Genomic DNA, 22,857 nt, shown 5'->3' with positions numbered 1-22,857 from the left:
ACAGCTGTTCCTCCAGAATAGGTGCCATAGTAGCTGAAGAGGGGTCAGGCTCAATAGCAACCTTGTACCAGGTTCACAAGAGAAGGGAAGTTCTTGAGCCCTCTTATGCAGATCTTCAAAGACTGGAAGAGTTCTCCACAGGCTGAGATCCTCTGTTTCCAACCAGACAGGTGTGGTCACTCTTTGGATTACCCTCCACACTCGGTCTCCTTCAACAGCTCCCATTCTCCTGAGAAGGGTGCCCAGATCAGTGACTCAAGAATGCCTGGTGGGTCTTCTTAGCTGATCCCTGTGTCAACATGAGCGGGTGCAAAGCAGAAAACCCAGGCAGTCTCCCCATCATAGCCCCTAGCCAATTAGCATCAGAATGAGAGAAGTAGGCCCCAGCACCTCTAGCTCTAAGGCAGTGGGGGAGTTGATTGAAGATGGAAGAGTAGCGTGTCAGTTAGAGACGGGGCCTGATCCTAAGCCCACTGAAGTCAATGGGAGCCTTTCCACAGACTTCAATGAGACTGAAATCCAACTCTTAGTCACCAAGTTCTGCCGCTAGACACACACATGAGGCTGCTACTGACCTCAGCGGAGGTCAGACATGTGCATTCGAAAGCATATCATGTAGCTGCTGGGAAGACATTGAGGCACGGAGATGTTGAAACAACCTGCATTCCAGGTGGGCGGCCGCCAGTATCTTACCTGACCCTGTCCAGGAAGAACTACATCATGAAAGTGTAGGTAGGGCAGGGTTAGGAGCTCCAGTGTGTTGGTGTGAGAGAAGAAGCACAACTACACGGGGGTTGTAAACTGGGAAGCCGGTCAGCAGAAATAGAAGACCAGATCCTCAGCTGGTGCAGATTGATTGCAGTGTCAGAGCTAGCCAGTGGAGACCAACTGAGGATCTGGGGCCACCGGTACAGACAGTGGGTGGTGGAACTTTACTGGTGAGGAAACAGTCGGAATAGTGAGATCTGTAAACAGAAATAGCGGCAAGCGGATTGCCTTCCGTTCTGTATGTTTGTGACACTGCAGCGTGAGGGTTGCCCAGGGTACAGTGCTTTCCTGAACCACCGAGAAGAGTCAGGTACAGAATTTTCTCATCCAGCCATTTTCATGGAAACTGTATGTCTAGTGGCTTGGGCTCCAGAGTCCCTAGTTAATAGTTAAGTCCCTTCTCTGGCCCAACTGCAAAAAGATTTGCAATGGAAAAACCTCTTATTTGGGATTTATTGGCTTGATTTGTAAATCCAAAGGAGGATTTGTCCATCTGATTTTTACAGGGTTTCCAAATCTGTTTTAAGGTTTATAAATCTATTTCCTCGCTGAAAGTCAATGGAAGGCTTGAGATTTAAATGAGACCGCAAACGCCGGTGCTCACAGGGCTGGGGGAGGAAAGGAATTTTTAAATATTCTTTATAAGATTTACTGACGCTCTGTATAGCATACGACTACGATACAGGAGACTGGCTGTTCTGTTGCTCTGGGTATGGCGGGGAGCATCTAAGGCTGGCTGCTTGGTGAGGAAGGAACCTGAAAGAGGGTTGGCTCACAATATTTTGGATGCTCAGCTGACCTCTCCTGGGGAATGTATTTTATTCCCGCACGTAACCCTTCCTCTGTTTCTCTCGCTTTCACGAGGCCTGGTTGCTACCATACACAAGCCCAGCTTTACAAGTCAGTTATAAATAAACTCTGAAATGCTGGACAAGATTCTCAGTGCTGCTTCCCCTGGCACTACGCCAGCTTCCACCAGCTGAGGATCTGGCCTGATATTCCTACACAGAACAACCTAGAGATGATTTTCCGCTGCCCGTCCACATTGATTAGTTCCGCAGATGGATACCTGCCGGAAACGTGTTTCCTCTGCTGTACACAACAGCCTGGGTCAGGATAAGTCAGCTGACAGCTGCCCAGATAATCTTTCAGTGCACGGCTGAAATCACCTCAACATGATCTGTGGCGAATTGAGGGGAGTTCTTTTATTTAACTGAGTTGATGTCTTCAGTTTTAAACATAACTGACATTCGGAGTTGAGTGGTAGCGGATTAAAAATTCAACAGGCTGCTCAAAAGCCCCAGTCCCAAGCTCTCTAGAGATGCCTGCCTGAGCCACTGTGTTTGGCTTGTGAAAGGATAAGATATTCATGGCTTTGGAATATTTGAGGTGGAAACGGTGGCACAAACTCTGCTGCCAAAATAATAGCGATGATTGGGTCAGAAGTAGAGGCAACCAAACTGCAGGGGGGGGCATGAATTTCGCCCAGGCCCTGCTGAAAGCAAACACAGCACAGAGGATTTCTACTGTGAGGGCTGTTTGAAAGGTGGAAGAAAAATGCACATTACTCCACACTGCAAAGGAAAAGCTCGTAATGTGATGGCACAGAAAATATTCCCAAGATATTGAATTCTTAAACCCATGAGAATGCCAGGGCAATTTTTGACTGGAAAGAAGACCCAGACTGAAAACAAATTGCAGCCAGAATTTTTCACGACAGGTTTGCAGCAGTAATGCCCTTTGTATTGGAAGCAGTGCAAAAACCATTTGTGAAAGGGATCTCATCAAGGGAGAAAGAAATCAGGGCCTACAGCAGGGTTACATCTTGCATTCAAGACTGGAAACAACGTTATTAATTATTATTATTATTATTGTCTGTACTGCAATAGTGCTTAGAGACACCCCCCCCATTGTGCTCGGTGCTGTACAAACACACAACAAAAGATGTACCCTGCCCCAAAGAGCTGACAGCCTAAATAAACATGCGTTTCTGCCTCTTTGTTACTTAGGGGAGAGGGGATGCATTGCTACTTCTTTGAGTGCCTAGAGCAGAGGTCCCCAAACTGTGGGGCATGCCCCCCCTGGGGGGGCACAGACGAAGGTTCAGGGGGGGCGCAGCTGGGGCCCGGGCCAGCCCCCACAGGGGCCAGGAAGGGAGCATGAAGCCCCTGCTGCCAGCCCGTGCCCGGGGCTCCCCAGCTCCGAGGGGGGGATGCGGATGGGGTAAGTGGGGGATGCAAGGTAGAAAGTTTCGGGACCACTGGCCTAGAGCACCATAGGCAATGCTTCCCCTGTGGCTGCTACATGCCAAAAGATCTATTCACATGATCTTTTCCCATAAGATATGTACCGACCCTGCACCTTGTCCTTGACACCAGAATTACACAATATCTGTAACAAACCAACTCCCCCCTCTTAGCAGGTGAGATGGAATGTTTCATAGCTTCTGCATTTTCTATAGTCTCCCAGGTCCGAGTTTTGTGCAATAGAATATTCCTTGCATGCGGTATGCATGGGGAAAGTACATGCGCCTACATACACTTAGGTAGAAAGTGGCTTTCGGAAAAGAAATGGCCCTTCTTTCTTATCTCTAAATGAATACACAGGTGGGTAACTGTGGGTGACTCGGTTCATACAAGGTGTATCATAAAGGCTCTTTGTGCTTTCCTTTGTCTTGTGCCTGCAAAAGATCAGCTTGCAATGCAAAGAATGCAACCGAGTTTGCTAGTAGGATGTTGTTACATTCCTACACCCAGAGTGGAAACCTGACACCTAACTGGGCTGCTTAATTCGGCAGACCAGCAAGCCCAGTGTCGGCCTCACACAGCCAGTGCGTAACGGACCAAATCCAGAAAGCTGCTGCAGGTGCACGGCAGCAATCAGGAAGTGACCCTAGGAGCGCGCTAACGATGAAGTGAGCTGTAGCTCATGAAAGCTTATGCGCAAATAAATTGGTTAGTCTCTAAGGTGCCACAAGTCCTCCTTTTCTTTTTGCGAATACAGACTCACACGGCTGTTACTCCGAATACTGTTTTAATATCACTGAACTAGCCCTTCTGGTTAATTCCAATACTTGCCTCATTCTCTGCTTGATTCTGCAATAGCTTTTCCTTAAATGTGATGCTCACTCACATGCTCCTGAGTGACACCCCCAAAAACTACAAAGACAGACACCTTTGCGAAAACAGCCGGCCAAGTAGGGCTCGTAATCAGTGACACCAAAACAAACATCCTTGAAACCCGGTCATCAAGCAGTAACGTTCCATTAAAAGGCAAAACCATCAAGAAACTAGAACAGTTCGTTTACCTGGGCAACATCACACTAGCCAGGGGAGACCTCAAGAAAGATGTGGCATGGAGGATAGGAAAGGCATCCACAGCATTCACTAAACTCAACAACGGATGGCAATCAAACCGGAGAATTTTCTACTCAGTCCTAACATACAGCTGCAAGGGCTGGAGATCTAGGAGATGTTAGATAGGAAACTAGATGCGTTTGAAAATAAGTAATTGGAAGGAGACACTATCACCAACTAAGAGACCTGAGAAATTGGAAGGAAGCATCGGGCATATATGGGGCATGTACTGCGGAAGCCAGCACACAGACTCCCACATGAAGCTGTCAAGTAGAAACCAACTGGTGTGAAGAGACAAGGATGCCCAAGAGAAACCTTCAGAAGACCCCCTAGCAGGGCGGGCAGAACAGTCGAGCTCAAAACCATATCACAGATGGAAGCAGCAGCCAATAACAAAGAGAGATGGAAGAGATTTGTTTCACCGCTGTGCTCCACCACTGGTGGGAGAAGGATGTAATAATAATCAATGCTTACTTAAAAGGAAGATCTGCCCTGAATTAGCCACCAAGTGAATCCAAGCCTGGCAATGTAAGAAAACTTTGCTCGCGAGGTGCCTAACCTCAGAAGGTTCCGGGTTTACTTTGAAGACGTACCCTAACACTCAAGTACTTTTTCGGAGCCTGTGCAGTCTGGAACTGTGGGATTTCAGTTCTGACGTCAGCCGTAGCAAAGACATGCAGCAAGGATGTGTGAAATATGGGATGAAACGCAGGGCAGACATAGGAAATAGATGGTGAAATTCAACACGTGTGAAGAAACTGTTTCATTTGAATCAGTCCCATGCTATTGAATTTCTCCAGCAACCCAATGCCCCTCTTGTGCACAGCACTAGACATTGGCTGTAGGTATGTCTTCACGGACCAGTTAACCTGGGCTCCTACCTGGTTTTTAGCCCAAACCGCTACCATCCATACAGACAAACCTGTATGCTGGGTTTGGAGGTGCTTGAAGCCCAGGCTAGCTGGCTGGGGGTATGGGTTAGACCCCAGGCTCCCATTTAACTCAGGCTGGAACCCGCCCTCTTTGAAGTTAGGACGCAGGCTAAGTCACCCAAATGCTGGTCGTCCTCCAATGCCTTTCTCTGATTCCCTCCAAGGACAGACACGTTTTCCCACAATTGCCTGAGAAAGAATACTAGAGCATCTCAGCACAAAGAACCCTAGGATATGCCCCCAGACCTACAAGGGGAACCGCAGAAACAGTGAGGACATAGTAGATGTAAGTAGGGCCTTGCTGGGGCGGGAGAGGGGGATGCTCCCAACTGGGCTAGCTAACCCGGCCCTGGCTAACTGCAGTGAAGACAGACATAGCAGGGTGCCAAGCTGCAGGCTGAGGACAATGGACCTCCAGCTGTTACTCATTCACTCAGGAAGCAGCAGGAGAGGTTTGTTTGCCATGGCTGGTGGGGAAGAATGCAAAAGCAGCATCTGCTTCAAAAGCTTCCAGGCAACTCTGTTGTGTGGGTTATATTGAATTTTTCACACCGTCCCCCTGCTTTCTAGTTTGGGCCAGGACTGGAGGGGAGGTGCTGGTCTGCTACAAAGCTTGTTCTCAGGAGATCCAGCTCTGTAGGCACGAAGGGTCCCATTAAGGATCCAAGTTCAGCTATGAAATATTAACTAAAACGACTCTCTGACCTTATGATGTGCAGCCCTATTTAGGAAATAGCCCCACTGACCTCCTTATCCAGTCAGAGAAAGGAAACAGAAATATAAAGGGCCAGATTCTCCATGCTGCTCCAGCTGATCTGTGCCACTGTGGCAGTAACAAGAAGCCTTACAGCCGGATTCCCTTTGGGGTGGAAGGTTGATGTAGTGGCTCTGTGCAAACCTATCTCCATGCCCTGTGTAGGGGGTGTTGCCAGAGGTTGGGGGGTCCCTACACTCCAGCAATCCCCAGTAAAGTCCGAAAAGCCCTGGGGTGCTGCTTGCAGCTAGCACAACTGTGAGTGCTGGGAGAATGGCCTTTGCATACGGGACCCTTAGAATCATAGAATCATAGAATATCAGGGTTGGAAGGGACCCCAGAAGGTCATCTAGTCCAACCCCCTGCTCGAAGCAGGACCAATTCCCAGTTAAATCATCCCAGCCAGGGCTCTGTCAAGCATGACCTTAAAAACCTCTAAGGAAGGAGATTCTACCACCTCCCTAGGTAACGCATTCCAGTGTTTCACCACCCTCATAGTGAAAAAGTTTTTCCTAATATCCAATCTAAACCTCCCCCACTGCAACTTGAGACCATTATTCCTCGTTCTGTCATCTGCTGCCATTGAGAACAGTCTAGAGCCATCCTCTTTGGAACCCCCTTTCAGGTAGTTGAAAGCAGCTATCAAATCCCCCCTCATTCTTCTCTTCTGCAGACTAAACAACCCCAGCTCCCTCAGCCTCTCCTCATAAGTCATGTGTTCTAGACCCCTAATCATTTTTGTTGCCCTTCGCTGGACTCTCTCCAATTTATCCACATCCTTCTTGTAGTGTGGGGTCCAAAACTGGACACAGTACTCCAGATGAGGCCTCACCAATGCCGAATAGAGGGGAACGATTACGTCCCTCGATCTGCTCGCTATGCCTCTACTTATACATCCCAAAATGCCATTGGCCTTCTTGGCAACAAGGGCACACTGCTGACTCTTATCCAGCTTCTCGTCCACTGTCACCCATAGGTCCTTTTCCGCAGAACTGCTGCCTAGCCATTCGGCCCCTAGTCTGTAGCTGTGCATTGGATTCTTCCATCCTAAGTGCAGGACCCTGCACTTATCCTTATTGAACCTCATCAGATTTCTTTTGGCCCAATCCTCCAATTTGTCTAGGTCCTTCTGTATCCTATCCCTCCCCTCCAGCGTATCTACCACTCCTCCCAGTTTCTTTGAGCTAAACCGAGCACAGGGCCTGAAGATTGCATGCCAGTCTCCCTTTCCGTGCATTGTAATTTGCTTTGCAATGGGCTGAATTTCATCAAGCTATCTACCTGCCCGAAGGTCTGGGTTTGGATTGTGTTCTGTTCCATTGCCTGCAATTCAATGCAAGCACATTGCATCCTGCCATACGATGAATGCACCTTGCAAGTGAAAAGGTGACTCATAAAGGAAAAAAGAAAATAGCCAGGTATATCCAGAATGTTATACAGGATACAATGTATTCAGATCAGACGGTTTAAAACAGCCAGGGTAACAGTAACACTGAAATCACTGTAATAATATAAATAAGAATGCATTAATTTACAATTCAAGCCAGGGCCAGCAACAGGTAACTGTAGACAGCCCTTTGTAATGTACCAATATATTACTGTATTACTATTTTAATTACCCAGTAACAACCACAAGCTGGTGTTATCTGACACTTTCCATTAGTGTTATCTTAGCTTACAGTACTTGGGTTTCCTTTAACAGGGCCTGAAAATGTCTCTGGAAAGAGCAAAGATTCTCTATCATTTTCTAAGAAGGGCTAATTGCATTAAACTAGCAACCTTCCACTGTGCTGCAGTGGACAACATCTTAGATCAATGTTTGTTTTCATTAATGTAAATGAATAACCATAATACAAATATAATATTAGCATGCTGGAATATGAAATTGCAAACAGGACAAGTCTCTTTGTCACATTAGCCGAAGAACAGCCTTCCTGCTTTCTCCAGCAAGCAGCAGAACAGAGCTTCACCAGAGCAGAATGTGTCCAAATTCTCCCCTACTGGAGAGGACAGTGTGTGCAGGTCTATGTTCCCAGGCCTGTTTCCACTTGCCCACACAGCAGATGCCTAGCTGTGTCAGCAATCCCAGTAAGCCTGCCTCACGAGAGAGGTGCACTCTGGGATGCAAGTGGAGAAGCGCTGTTTGTCATCTCCCTCTGATGGCATATGCTTCCCTGCAAGGGGGCTGCTTAGACCCAAATGGGAGCTCCTCAAATGAGGCAGCTATTGAATCAGATGGGCTGTCCGTCTGCATTTTTCCAGGCTTCGTGGTTTTCACGGTATCTACTCTGTAGGCCCGTTAGAATTTGCATGCACGTCGCATTACAGCTGGATCCCAATTGGGAGAGACTGTTGCTGGTTAAAGGATAAAGACAAAAACAGCATTTTGCAGAGTTGCCCCTAGTGTTTCTTCAGCTTTCTCTTGTCAGAAATGGTTTCCTTTACACAAGTTAAAAACTCCTTGGGTGAAATCCTGGTCACATCCAAGTTAATGGTAGTTTTGCCACTGCCAGGATTTCAGCCATATATATATAAAAATCCTGTAACTGACAAATGTAAAAACAGCCTGTGGAACCTTTCTCTACAATGTGGAATCAGCCCTGTAACAGGGTGACTCGCCCCGTTAGGGCTGGGGCTAGCCAGCCGATAGCAGAATAAGCCATGCCTGGGAGTGATCAGGGTGACTGCCCTATAAAGCACAGCAGAAGGCTGCAATGAAGGGGGAAGTTTGCAGAGTGAGGAAAAGTCCTACAGGGAAGACTCCAGGACCAGGGGAGCTGCCCCAGGCAGGGAGGACGGGGAAAGATCATGACTAAACAAGGGAGGGACTGCAAAGCTCTCCAGGCAGGAGGTCTGGGAGATACCTGTTGTATTAATTTAGATGGAATAAATGTCCCAACATAACCCAGTCACGGTCCAACATTAAACAGTGTTTTAGGGGATTGGTATCCAGAGACCCCAGCCTGCTCAGCACCATAGTGTCATCCCATATCTCCCAAAAAGCAGGGCTCATCCCTGTACTGTTAGCAGATATCCGGCTATACTGATGGTAAATACCAGTGCAATTGAATTTCCACACTGCCGAAAGGGAACCGATTCTGTATAGATCTAAGTACTTAGGTTGCCTCTTCACCTGAGCGCCTCCCAATTATTAATGTATTTATCTTCACAACGCCCCTGGGACCCCAATTTTACAGACAGGTTACTGAGGCATAGGGTGGACTAGGGCCTGGAATACACTAACCATTTAGATTGACAAATTCACACCCCTGAGCACCGTAGCCTGGCTGAACTCAGCTCTGGTGTACACGCAGTTGGCCAGCGGAAGCATTCTAGCTACTGCTGCTCAGGGAGGTGGATTACCTGCAGTAATGGAAAACCCCTGTCCACCGCTGTAGGATGCATCAACGCTATGGGTTTGCGGCAGCATAGCTACCAGCAGCCCCCATAGTGTAGACAAGCCCTAACTGACTTGCCAAGGGCACAAAGGAAATCTGTGACTGAGCCAGGGATTGGACCCTGGTCTTGAGCTCTAGGCCAAAGTCCTGCCGATATGACCGAGATGGAGACACGGGCCCAGATCCTCCAAGGTGCCACGCCCATTGATTTCAATGGGAGTTAGGTGCCTAAATACCTTTGAGGCCCTGGAGCCTGGTCTCACTCTTAGCCAGTACATTAGGCCTAGCAGTGGAATTATTGCCTGGGTCTCCAAGACGCTGGTGAGCACAGATATCTCATGCGCCCCCACATTGAGCCTCCTCAGCACCATGGCTACAGCACAAGTCTTGCTTTGGAGTGACTAGGTTCCATGTGTATTAATCAGACACCTACGCATGTTTCAGATGTTTACTGTGTATGGATGGTTGAGAGAACATCGTGCAGGCAGCGTTCCATCTGCCCGGGGGAGATCAGAGAGACAGCCCTCCTCCCTGACGGACAGACATCCTCAGCAAGGGAACCTCAGCGGCTATCCCAAGGAGCCCACGGCCTGTAAGATGATATGGTGAAATTCCTGGCCACTGCAGTCCCAGTGACGCCTTTGGCTGTCTTTCAAGGAGAGGATGAGCTGAGGCATCGCTGTTTAAAGCTGATGTAAAGGTCTCAATGTGGGAAGTATTGATGCAGAACGGCCAGCTGTGTTGCATCAAAGAGAGAATTTAGATTGCAGCAAGCAGTGGGCGTAGTGAACGCTGGACACTTGTGCAAGAAGTCAAGGCACAAGAGCAAATTGCTAAACCAAAATGAGACCATCAGCACACAGCAGTTAGGCATGCAGGCAAGCGGGAAGGAGGTGTTTATCTGTGTGAGATCTCACAGCCAGATCCACTTGGAGAAGAGAAGGCAAAGTCCTGAGGGGAGCTGGCAACCTGGGAGATGCCTCTGGACAGATTCCTTTGTAGAGGCAGTGAACAGTGCATGCTGGAGGGGGTCTGAGTCACTCAGTCTTCCCTCAGCAGCCAAGGAAAAGAAAGCACTGGAAAAATCAGAGAAAAGGACAAGGGGCTGGCAGAAAACTGTGGTGAGAGACCAGGAAAAGAGCTGCCCTCCTCCAGCAATTGTTGCTATGAAAGAGGAGTGAGCCCAGGAACCGGAGGATGCTGGGACGTGACATTGGTGGCTCACCGAGCGCTCCAGCACTCGGAGGGGTGAGTGTCTGCCCGTTTGCCTGGGCCACGAGCGTCAGAGTAACGTGTGCAGTAGACAGAGTACGTTAACGCTAGGCTAGCTCACAAGCAAGCCTCTTACACAGGGAGTCAGGACTGAGCTGGGCACCAGGTTAAACATGCTGTTTACTGTGTAACGGGCTCTGGTGGACTGGAAGCAAGAGGATTAAGAGAGAAGAGCCAGCATCTCCCTGACGCAACGCCAGAGCCAGCCGGGCAGGAAAGGACGTGGCAGGCTGCATCAGGGCCCACAGCAGGCAGGGCCAGGCCCCGGGCTAGCGGAGGAGGAGAGCACTTTGGGGCAGAGTCAGCACCAGCAGCCAACCCACTGACAGCAGCAAGGTGGGCTAGAGCCCAGCCGTCAAACAGGCCGCACAGCACCATACGCCTCTAGATCGTTGTGTAAGGTTAGGCCTCAGACACCAGCTGGCTTGGTCGTTGGCCTAGTCATCGTATGTCAAGGCCAGCAGTAATGTCTCTGATATCTGGCCTCTAGCACTCAAGTTTGGCTAAGCGGGCGTGGGACTGGCTAGTCCCGGGTTCCCTTTAGTCTGGCTTTGTCATGATAGCGCATCCCAGAGGCCTTTACACAGCATTTCATTGTGTCATCCCTGGGACGGAGATGGGCAGACATAGGCTCCCCTGGTGGGATACTCACGAGAGGGCTGGGTTACACACCATGGTCAAAGAGTCATTGTACTGTATCTCCTCAGCCTCGAAGTGAAAGAAGCAGCCATAGAGAAACAGACCAGATCCTCAAAGGTATTTAAGCACCCATCGCCCAATGAAAATAGTTGGAGGATCTGGGCCCAAGGGTCTTCACCCTTCAGCTAGGGGTTTGCATTGCCCATGGCCATGGGCAGGCTATCTGGCTTTGAATGGCCTGCAGAACCCGCAGGGGGGTTACTCTTCAGTGCCAGACAGCCTGAGGTTTTCAAGACTTCTTGCTACAGTTTGTGAGGGATGAGTTGATCACTGAGCTGGCTCTGCCGGGAGACAGGCTACAAGAGCCGAAAGAGCTGACATCAGACTGCTCCCCGGGCTGCAGCGCAGACAGGTCCTGTGGTTAGATGTGTTAGAAGAGTTTAAAGCTAGAAGGGAACTGTCATTGTCACTACTGAAAACTCCCCAGGACACATTTTCCCAGGAAGAGATGGCAGCTCTCCCAGGGTACGCCTGACTATGCTCAAGTCCAATGTCAGATATCTGAGCAGATACGAAACGAAAATTCTGTCTTTGTCAGGTCATCACGGTCAAGTTTCTAGAGGAAGAACCGATTGTGCTATGGAGATCGCACTCTTCAAGAGTATTGCCAGCTGGAAGGACATGATGGTGTCCTTGATTTCTATGAGGTGAAACCCAAGCATGTCAAATGTGGGCAAGGCCTTGATGGTAGACTTTCTGCTTGCTCCTTCAGTGCTGCGGTATGAACTTCAGCCTTTCGTTGCAGCTAGGGTGACCAGATGTCCCAATTTTATCGGGACAGTCCCGATTTTTGAGTCTTTTTCTTATATAGGCTCCTATTATCTCCCACCCCCCGTTCTGATTTTTCACACTTGCTGTCTGGTCACCGCAATGCTGAACACCTCCAACGAGTCAGAGAAATCAGGGATGTGAAGTCAGGGTATTTTCTCATTTCAATTGATTATTGTACACTGTATACGCTAGTCTTTGAACAGAGGTGGTGATCAACGGCATGCAGGCAAACCTGTCAGCCCAAACACCAGTGCTCAGTTCTGCCCCAGGGACTGACTTTAGTTAGATAGATTAAGGCAGAGAACAAACTTCCTTGCAGTTTGCAGCAAAACCTTTCCCCCTAAAAATTCACATCCCCACATTAGCAGCACAACATTTCTTCCAAGACTGAACATTTGCTCACACACTAAGAAAAATAGCATGTAAAATTATGTGTAAGAGTGCCCCCGCCCGGTGACTCCTTGCCATGACACTAGAATTGAGGGAGGGACAAAAGGTGGCTTCAAAAGACACCTTTGTCCCCTGCCACCTCAGACTTGCACCACGTGCTCCTTGGGTACACCATAGAATCAGGACCAGAAAGTAATGTAATATTGTGTGTATTAGAATGAATGAGGCAAAACTTGCATTGTCTAAGAACATAAGAGTGGCCACACTGGGTCAGACCAATGGTCCATCTAGGCCAGTATCCTGTCTTTCTACAGTGGCCAATGCCACATGCTTCAGAGGGAATGAACAGAACAGAGCAATTATTGAGTGATCCATCCCCTGTTGTCCAGTCCCAGCATTTAGCAGTCAGAGGCTTAGGGACACCCAGAGCATGGGGTTGCATCCCTGACCATCTTACATAATAGCCACTGATGGACATATCCTCCATGAACATATCTAATTCTTTTTTAAGCAGTCAGAGGCTTAGGGACACCCAGAGCATGGGGTTGCATCCCTGACCATCTTACATAATAGCCACTGATGGACATATCCTCCATGAACATATCTAATTCTTTTTTAAGCCCAGTTCTACTTTTGGCCTTCACAACATCCCCTGGCAAGGAATTCCACAGGTTGACTGTGTACTGTGTGTAGAAGTACTTCCTTTTGTTTGTTTTAAACCTACTGCCTATTCATTTCATTGGGTGACCCCTGGTTCTTGTGTTATGAGAAGGAGTAAATAACACTTCATTATTCTCTTTCCCCACCCCAGTCATGATTTTATAGACGTCTGTCATCTCCGCCCTCAGTCGTCTCTTTTCCAAGTGGAACATCCCCAGTCTTTTTAATCTCTGCTCATACAGAAGCTGGTCCATACCCCTGTTCATTTTTGTTGCCCTTCTCTGTACCTTTTCCAATTCTAATGTATCTTTCTTGACATGGGGCGACCAGAACTCCATGCAGTACATGTGTACTGTGGGTTTATACAGTGGCATTATGATATTTACTGTCTTATTTATTATTTGCTGCCTAAATACTCTGGTTTCTCTTCAGATCATATACATCTTTCACCATATTGTCTAAATATCCAACAAAACTTCAAGGCAGCCTCATTCAGGAGCACCTACCTCCCCTACAGCTGGATACAGGTGGCCCCACCTCCCAAAAAAACACTTTGTTTCGGTTCTTTTCCCCAGCCTCTCTCTTAAACCATACACACCTGTGACCCAGCTGACCAGGGAGGGAAAACACTTGCACTGCAATTTTATATTGGGAACTGTGTCTCTGCAACAGGTCACGTGACCTGTGCAGCGTTGCCAACTCTTGCTGTTTTATCGCAAGTCTCGCGCGTGGTTGGATGTTTTTCTGAAAGCCCCAGTTCCTGGATTCATGTGACTAGGGGAGACGCTCAGCTGCCGTTTTAAATAAAGGACATTTCTAGCCCAGAGAAGCTTAAAACCGTGACTCAGGTGCACCCTAAAGGTCGAGAAATCAGAAAAGGAATAAAGTGAGCCCCAATTTTTTTAATTCGTCATTTCTAAGTAAATGTCATGATTTTTGGAGGACTGACTCATGGTTTTTTGATGCTTGGAGTTGGCAATACTGCACCTATGGGGTCCACTCAAACAGTTTGGACCTGGACTATTAAATATTGAACGCTCATAATAATAATACCTAGCTCTTAGGTAACACCGACAGACCGCGGTCATCTGTGGGCAGGATTCAACTTGGGATCTCTGGAGCTAAATTCATGAGCCTCTTCTGCATGAGCTAAAAGCCACGTAGCTCTTAGCGAAGGCTGTAGCAGACTCTTTCATCTCTAAGTGGTCTTGGTTCCACTAGAGGAGACAGAACACCACACCCAAGAGGTGTGTGGGTTACGCTCGCATAGGCCTTCCCATCTGTAGATCTCAAAGTGATTTACGACAGAGGTGAGGATCATTTTATAGGTGGGGACTGCTGAGGCACGGAGCCGTGACGTGACTTGTCCAAGGTCATGCAGCAGGCTCGCAATAGAACCCAGCAATTCTGCTCTTGCCACTAGGCCACAATGCTTCACAGCAAACTGCCGGCAAACAAACTACAGACCAAGTCCTTTTCCCAGACACTATGTTCAAATAACAAATAAATTCAAGATCTGGTCTGGTCTGATCTGCTCTTGACCAAAAAAAAAGACACTTTTAAAAAATGCATCTTGAATTAGTCCCCTCAACTGCGATACATCTCTAGCACGCAGTCTAGTTAGGCTGCAATGATTACCGCAGGTGTGAACCTTGCCCAAGGCAGTCGGACCAACTCTCCCATTGGATTCATTATTTAAAGACTGATCTCTCTTGGGTGGGGTGGAGCTAGCTGTCTGTTCTTAACCTAGCATAAAGAGGCATTACAGTGTCAAGCTTTCTAGTAATGATACTTTCCCCTTCTGCGGCCTGGCCGATTGGAGACACTGGCTGAATCAAATCCAGTCTCACCTGACAGTAATTCAGACTTAAAGAACATGTGTGTGTGGGGGGGGGGAACCCCAGCACCCCAATCCCCTTGGTCAATCTGATCAGCTGTTAACACATTGGGTGACATGGGAGAGAGATGGCTATATCAATGCTCTACAAACTTTTATGACCAAAGTTCCATTCATCGTCCGGGGCGTTTGAGTAGCAGAGACTTCAAAGCAGCTGTTCGTGGTTCCCAGATGACACGGTCAGTGCTACGTCTCAGGACTGCTCTGAAGTACACCCGCTGGCTATGGCCCAGAAGGGGCTGTTCACCAGCTGGGAATCACCAGAGCACAGTGGCCTTCTGCCCTCCTCCCTGACCCAACTCTCATGCCAGCAGCTGGAAGGGCAGGACCCCAAAGGAATACCTGGAAGATCTGGCTGCTTGCTGATCCCTTTGCTTGCATCACCAGAATGGCGCAAAGGGCCCCTCGCGGAGGAGAGATCCTGACCCTCAAAGTGGAAATGACGCCTGGTTATAGCAAGAAAGTTGAATACAAGGATGTGTTGCTAGCATCACCAGGGTGGATGGAGTAGATCTGTTTTTTAACTAGGAGCCAGGGCCCATTGCTCCCTTGGCATTCTTTTTGCTGGGTCAGCAGCCTGCTTGCGTTTAGCAGGCTGCAGAAGAGAGAGAGAGAGTGGCCTTTACCTTTAACTGAGGGTAGGCAATGTAGAAATACAGGCAAATAGAGCTGAAAAATGGAGGTCATTCTAGCCTGGCTTGTTATCCCTTTTTCTGGGTTAATGGACACATTGCTGGATTCTGAGCCATTGCACCATTCCCTGCAAATCTCTTGCTTTCTGACTTAAAATATCCAGATAGAATTCTGAAGCTTTCCAAATTCCCTCCTCCCTACAGGAAGGGAACAATCTGGGGGGTTATTTTTGCAGGACCTCAGTGTTATTTGATGCAATTCACCCCACAGGGCACACGAACCCCCTTAATGCTCCAGGTTTGTAAATACAAATACTGACTGTTTTAATGATGAAAAAAATGACAAAGTCAAGGACAGATTCTTATAAAATACACCTGGATTCCTATAACGTGAAAACTTGGTTCTATTTTATATAGGTTATATGAGAAATACATATGCAGCCAGATCCTCAGCTGGTGTCAATTGTCATAGGCCCATCAATTGACCTATGACAATTTATACCAGCTGCAGATCAGACGCATGCTTTATAGACATCAGGAATCAAGGAGCAGCACCCTAATATGGAACTGACAACAAAACAGAAGTCTAATTTCTGGTGTTCACTTTAAGACCTAATGCTGAAATCAAGCCACTAATGTGTATCTAAAAATAACATTGTTTTGTTGAGCAAACCTTGGGCAAGTTGGAGTATTGGACTTTATTACTAAGGAAGGGGAGTAAGCCATTTAATGGAAGTTCCAGTAGAAGATTGTGGAAGATTTTGGTTAATTCAGCTTCCTACCAGGTAGTAGATGATAAATCCCTTTCAGTAATCATTGAAATGTTCCTCCTTAAGACTGCATGTGAAGGTCAAATGAGTGGTGTCTCCAATTGACCCCAAACCTCTCCAAGTGGAAAGGAGACAAAACTAATCTCACCTATAAAACCTCACTTCTCTAGTTCTCAGACGCAGAGTCTTTCCCCAGATTTCAGTAATCTAAGATTATGAACAGCACTGTGCAAGCAAAAATACCATTTCAAGCAGGAGACGTTCTTTTTATCAGTGTTCTTAAAACTAAAGTAATCAGAAGAAGAGTTTCTTACAGACTAGATTTTTCTTTAAAAAAAAAAAAAAGAGTATTTTGGCTACTACTCGAGTGTAGCAGACCTAACAACGTGTCAAGTTGCCTTCGGTTTAAGGACCACTGTGAGTGAGAGTCTAGTTTAGCCCCGTGTTTTTGTTGTTAGAAGAGATTCATGATGGTGATGAATCAGAAGATTTGATGGTGCATGACCCTGAAAGGAAAAGGCATCACTCACAATGACATATTGATGAGTGGTCCAATTGGGTTCTTTTGCTAATGAATGTGCACTTTTAAATGTATTTAATTGAGATACAACATGAAGAGAAAGAGTGTGCAATTGCTGCACAAAAAAGAATTTCTTTATTAAATATATTGTAAGAAATCTGCGGCCACCACAGAGCCTTATATTCATTACTGTGCTTCGCACCAGGGATCGAACTCCTCCAAAAGTACCCGGCCCTGCTACTGGAGATAACAGGGCCCTAGGTGAGCAGTTCTGATTGCCTCCAATACAGGGCTCCTGCATGTTAGAATGTCAATCACCTTCTTTTCTTGGTAAACAAAGCACCTGAAATCCAGGGGAGTTCAAATCTCATCTTTAGCACCATTCCAAAAACTCTGGCCACACGTTTAAGATGGCTTCCAAATAAGCCCTATTTTTGCACTAAAAGCTTGCACACTGTAGTGATGTATGGAAGTGGGCCTCTTTGCTAATGCACAACAAAATGGGGAGAGAAGGAGATCCAGTTTTGGAAGAAATTTGTATTTTTTATGACTCCTTCTGACATCCACTAAGTTTGGATTTCTATCTCATCTAAAATACAACTCCAACAGCACAGTGCCAGCTATTACCACGGTAGGGCTTTTGTCTAGTACTGACTCAGACGCATCCTGGATAATACGTGGGATCTTCCTAGTGGTCTCCTATCCAAGCATTAACCTAGTCCACCCCTACATAGCCTAGAAGATTTGACAAGGTTAAAGTTTTCAGTGGTAAGGCAGCAGGATCTGCAGGCCACCTTTCCCTATGGAGTGAGGTGGGGTATCTCCAACTCCTGGTTACTAGAGCTTTATAGCACCCCAGGCTGGCACGACTGTAACATGCAATCATTATTTATTAAATCTAGATAAGAGGCCAGGTTCACTGCCTGGGTTCCATCAGGGCTGGTAGTGGAAACTGCATTTGAAAGAGAGTCACAGTAACCCGTCTTTTGTGGGGGCCCTGAAGCTGACTTATGCAATGCACAAAGCAACCACGGTACTACAGGGAACAGTTAGATCATTGCATCTCCTCATCAGCCTCCATCAGGTGGGGCCAGCTGGAGTTGAAAGCTGCTCTCTCCCAGCAGAAGGCAACAGAGAGATTGTGGCGGGGCTCCCCCAGGGAGTGAATTCCCCTTCTCTGCAGCTGCTCTTCAGGTACACAGAGGTGCAAATTTGCACCCACAGGGGGTACTCAAGCCCTGCTTGTGTGCCTGAGCCACCTGAGAGTTGCTGTGAATCCTTTGCAGCACGATGTGATGTACTGGCGAGATGAGACCCAGTGGGGCGCTTAGCAACTGACAGTTTCTTCTCCTGATTTGTTTATTTAAGCAAAGCAAATTCATTCTAATTAGAAATCTTTATGCCAAGGTGTTGCTCTGTATCTTGGGCTGCCTGTTTCCCCGATGCACTTAATCAAATTATACCTGAGCTTTCAGCGCCCATGAGTTTATTCAGCAATTCCTATTAAATTGGGGCTTCTTGCAAAGAGGAGCTGGAAGAATGGCATGGGAGAGAGCCACGGAGTACCGCGTGCATCAGAGCATCGCCTGGAGCAGGTCCAGTGCAGCGCTGTCCCACATTAACTAGCTGAAAAAACACCAGGTTAGAGCATTTGTCAATTACAGTCAGGCAGCAAGAGATGCCCAAACTGCAGGGATTATTCACTTTGGAAAATGAGTATGTCCAGGAATGCTAAGCCACAAGGTTCAACCAGTACCAGCTGACTGCCTTGCATGACACACACACAGATACGTGACCACCAGGCAGCAGACTGTACATATCACAGCAGCCCCCTCCGTGTCCATCCAGGGGTTTCACTGAGTTTATATCAATTTGTACCAGGCACAGGCCCAAACGAAAATCTGAGCTCAGACGCCTCTAATCCCTGAAGAAGTTCAGATTCAGACCGGAGCATCGTGCCTCTGTCTCTACAGTCGGGCAAATCAGAACCAAACAAACCTGAAATTTGGGGACACAGACCTGGATCCAACATAGTTGCTCAGGCTCACCTCCAGCACTGTCCAAATTGTGCCAGAAGTTTTCTCTCCTCGCTGACAAGTGACTTTAACTTTAACAAGCCCATGCAAACAGCTGGGCTGGTGGCCAGGCCCTGAACTGCCCTGGAAGCAACCTCAAACCTTGTGGAGCAAGGGGTGTATCTAGCAATACGAAATGTATGCACTCACCAGCCAATCTACCCCCTTTCCACTGCACCCCAGAGTAACAGGCTAATGCACCCTACCTGGGCATTAACACAGTAGCTGCCAGTTGTTAAAGAGGAGTCCAGGGCTGATTCTGATATCTCATTTTCACCAGCTTTCCAGTCACTTCAGAGGAGTTACTCCAGATAGACACCATTCTGAGATCAGAATCGGGCCCCTAATGTGTTTTGATTAAGGCCTGAGGAAGACCAAAAAGTAAAGCGGTTTGTTCGCCACCAGAAAGGTCGCTCCCATGAAAAGTGAAATTTCATGTCCCTGCCTGCAGGCCCTCCTGCTGTCTCCACCCATGTCACAGACTGGTACCCTGGGCTTCTGCAGGTGGCATGCTACCTCCCCATCTCATATCTGCTTGCTACAAAGCGGGAGGAGACTAGCTGCCTTCCTGCTGCGTGGCGAGAGCTGGGATCCCAGCTCTGGCTGTAGCATATGGGTAAGTGGTGAAATGGCAATAGCAAATGACAGAGAACATGAACCCCCTTGATCCCTATTTGGCAGTAATGGGTTAAGGATAAAAATGTCCAGGTGGATCATACACACAGGACCTGAAGCCCGTTCTCTGCGGGGAGATCAATTGTAACATCGCAGAGTCGGTCTCAGAACATGCAGCCCCAGCCATCAGACCTGGCCTTAGTGTTTCTTGGACCAGCCATGGCTACAGGGCCAACTCCTGCAGGCCTTACACAGGAAAACCTCCTCTTGAAGTCATTGGGAAGATTGCCTGGATGTGCCTGGAGCAAAAACGGTGGCCGTTCACCTTTAGGGAGAAGACAGCTCCCGTGTCTCATGCCCTTGCTGGGAGTGAAGAGGACAAGGGTTCATGTGTGATTTCCGGGGGACCTTCAGTGCAGAATGCAAGACAAGGCAAGTGGTTGGGACCTTTACAACTGTACTGGAGACATATAGAGACAACAGAGACAACCCTGCAATTTGCCGGGGCGGGAAGTAGATGCTCTTCTATCTCGCATTTCTCCAAGGCTATATTTTTTGGCTCCCTAGGGTCAGACAGACATAACGCTCTAACCTTACATATCAGCATAGCTTCCCAGTGCTTTGCCCAAAACTTGGAGGAGAATGTTCTTTCACGGCACAGTTCTTGCCCTCTCCTGAGCACTGAACTGCATTTGCCATAAATAATAACAACCATCAATGGCAGATGAATGGAGAGCCAGCCACTCATTTGCAATGTAGCTTGTCAAGCTAGTTTTTTCACGAATCATACAAAAGGGGCTGCCTATTAAAACAATAGCTCAGCAAAACTCTAGTGGAACTCAGAGGGAAAGACTCTTCCATTTGCAATAAGAGCAAAGGGATTAATTTGGGGATGATGCTTCCAGACAGGTGGTCCCTGTAGAACCCTGTTCATGTTTTGTTAAAATAATCTGAGCAGAGTAAACCAGCAAGTGGAGATTCCCCAGCTTACAGCTGCCAATGGTGCCATAAGGAGCAATCTGGACTGGAAGGGTCACCGAAGTGTATCCGACATCTCATGCTTCCAAGGGCTCCAGCCGGCTTTTTAAGCATCTCTGCTCTCTGCCCTACAACGTACTACCCTCTTGCCTCACCTCAGTCTCGTCCCTTCTCCAAAGTTTGCCCATCCAAATATTTCAGTTCAAACCCATGATGGGCTTACTGCATTTGCAGAGAAAGTTTATTAAATCGTGCCCCTTTGGAAGAAGCAGAGACTTCCTTTTATTTATTTTTTTCTAATCTTAGGCTCAAGGTAACCTTCATATTATTATTTAACTGTCTGCTCACTATTCCCTTTTTCTTAATGTATATATTTAAAAAATTCTAAGAAGTTATCAGCCGGGATGCAGAATGAATCAGGAAAGTTCATTTGAAAGGATTACCAGTTTTTTCCAATTTCCCATGCTGCGAATGTTCCTGCACAAAGTCTAAGGAGAGAGATTTTTGTTCCCCCTTCTCCAAGTCTAGGAGCCCTTTTTAAACCAGCAGGATATGGTGAGAAATCACGGACAATAATAGAATTATTAACACCTCCCTGCAAAGGATCTTTAACCCTTTCAGAGCCAGGAAGCTCTCACATATCGATTTCTAACTTAATTACACAGACAGCATAAAACGCTCGTTATAGATTAACAAATGATTTGTCTCCTCTCCTTCCCCACTCTCAGCTTTGAGAAGCAGAAACAGACACTCAGGTCATTTCCAGTGTGGCGTTTTTTTGTTTTAAATGGGGACAACTGTGAGTAGAAATGCAATTGTCTGTCCATCATTTGTCACGTTCGGCATTTTTAATAAGGTCCTGAAAGCATCTCCCGTACGGCTAAATGCAGATGGGGGAAGATAACGGAGCAAATTCCCCTTCCAAAGAGCAGCTTATTGGCAGCCCAAAGTGAAACTTTGTCAGTAACCCTCTGGCCTCTGGTAATCCCTGTAACCCGGCCTCTCCTGCTTCCCCGCAATAGCCTTATGTACATTTTTTTGGCAAACAATCTTCTGTTAATGCTTTCAGCATTAAAAATAAAATAAAAGAAGCCATCTCTCCATCAGCCCGAGCATAACCAGCCCCAGCACGGCTCACTTTCCTCTCCCCTTACCTGAGCGCTGTGCAGTCACTTCAAAACTCCACAGAGGTCAGTTGCCAGGGCGCCAGCTTCCTCCCCTCCGGGTTAAGTCCACGGCTGCTTTGTGTGCCCCCTTGGTCCTTCCAACAGCATTGTACAGGATCTGCCTTTGCTACCGGGACCCTCTCTTTCCACTCGCCGCCCTGCTCAGAAGGGCATTTGCTTTGCGTTCCACCAAGGCGCCAGCAAAGTAAGCGTGTGCAGGAGGGAGTGACCGTCCCCCCAAATGCAGCAGCCCCAGCCTGTGCCTGTGTGTGTCTCAGAGTCCGCGTCTCCAGGAAGGATGGCAGCGCTGGAGTAGCTGTCACTGCAATTCCCCCTCATGCAACCTAGACGGAGGCTTCCCAGAATCTCTGTCCATCCTGCCACTCCTGCTTTCCCCCGGGATGCTTTTCATGCCAACCGCTGCCTCTGATGTCACTGGCTGGGGGGGGGGGGGGGAGGGGGGAAAGCCTTGCCCTGTAGCTAAGATTCCAGCTACTGGTGCAGTTGAGGCTTTCTGAGCTCCGTTACTTAACATCTCTATCCAGCTCTCCTTGCTGCAGCTGCACACTGCTATTTGCAGGCCTATAGCACTGCCTACTGCTTAACTCCTTAAATGCCATCTTTCCACTTTTCTAATGGGGTGGCTGTTGCTTCTAGATCCCCCCCCCACCCCCACGCTTCTGTTTATTCACGCTCCTCTGCCCCCAGAAAAAGCACACCCAGGCAGCCAGCGTTAAAAAGGTCACTTGGAATGCACGGTCACAGATGGAAAATGCTCCCTAGAACGGAGCAATGCACACACAAACACAGAGCCCGCGCAGAGCTGGGATGGCTCAAAGGGGGCCAAACGTGGGCTGGAGTTTGCAGCAGCAACCTGCAATTATTGTTATTGTTTGTGTTAGTGTAATGCTTGGGGGTCCTAATTATAGGCCAGCAGCCCATTGTGCTTGGTGCTGTACGAATGTAGAACAAAAGATGGTCCCTGCCCCCCAAAAGCTTGCAATCACTACCATTATATTTTGGCAACATAACACTCACTATTATGTGCAATTATATCAGATTCCACTATATGCGCGTTTTCCCTTGTTCCAGTTTGCAGGCCCCCATTGACTGCCATGGCTTATTTACCAAATGTCACCAGGAAAAAAAAAACTTTGTGACGGGAGTAAAGAAAAAGAAAGAAACCCTTTGCTGGTTGTAGTTT

General features: G+C 47.7%; 1 protein-coding gene across 1 annotated transcript in view; it reads right to left on the bottom strand.

The window, feature by feature from the left end:
• WSCD2 (WSC domain containing 2) overlaps positions 1-22,038 on the bottom strand; it is a 132,946-nt gene extending 110,908 nt beyond the window's left edge. The window contains exon 1 of the mRNA XM_073313578.2: positions 21,642-22,038. The gene's annotated coding sequence lies outside the window, so the exon portion shown is untranslated. The remainder of the gene's footprint in view (positions 1-21,641) is intronic.
• Positions 22,039-22,857: the final 819 nt, after the last annotated feature.

Source organism: Lepidochelys kempii, chromosome 15 (assembly GCF_965140285.1).
Source record: "Lepidochelys kempii isolate rLepKem1 chromosome 15, rLepKem1.hap1, whole genome shotgun sequence".
NCBI lineage: Eukaryota > Metazoa > Chordata > Testudines > Cheloniidae > Lepidochelys > Lepidochelys kempii.
Note: the sequence above shows the minus strand (reverse complement) of the source record. Positions and strands in the feature narration are given on the sequence as shown.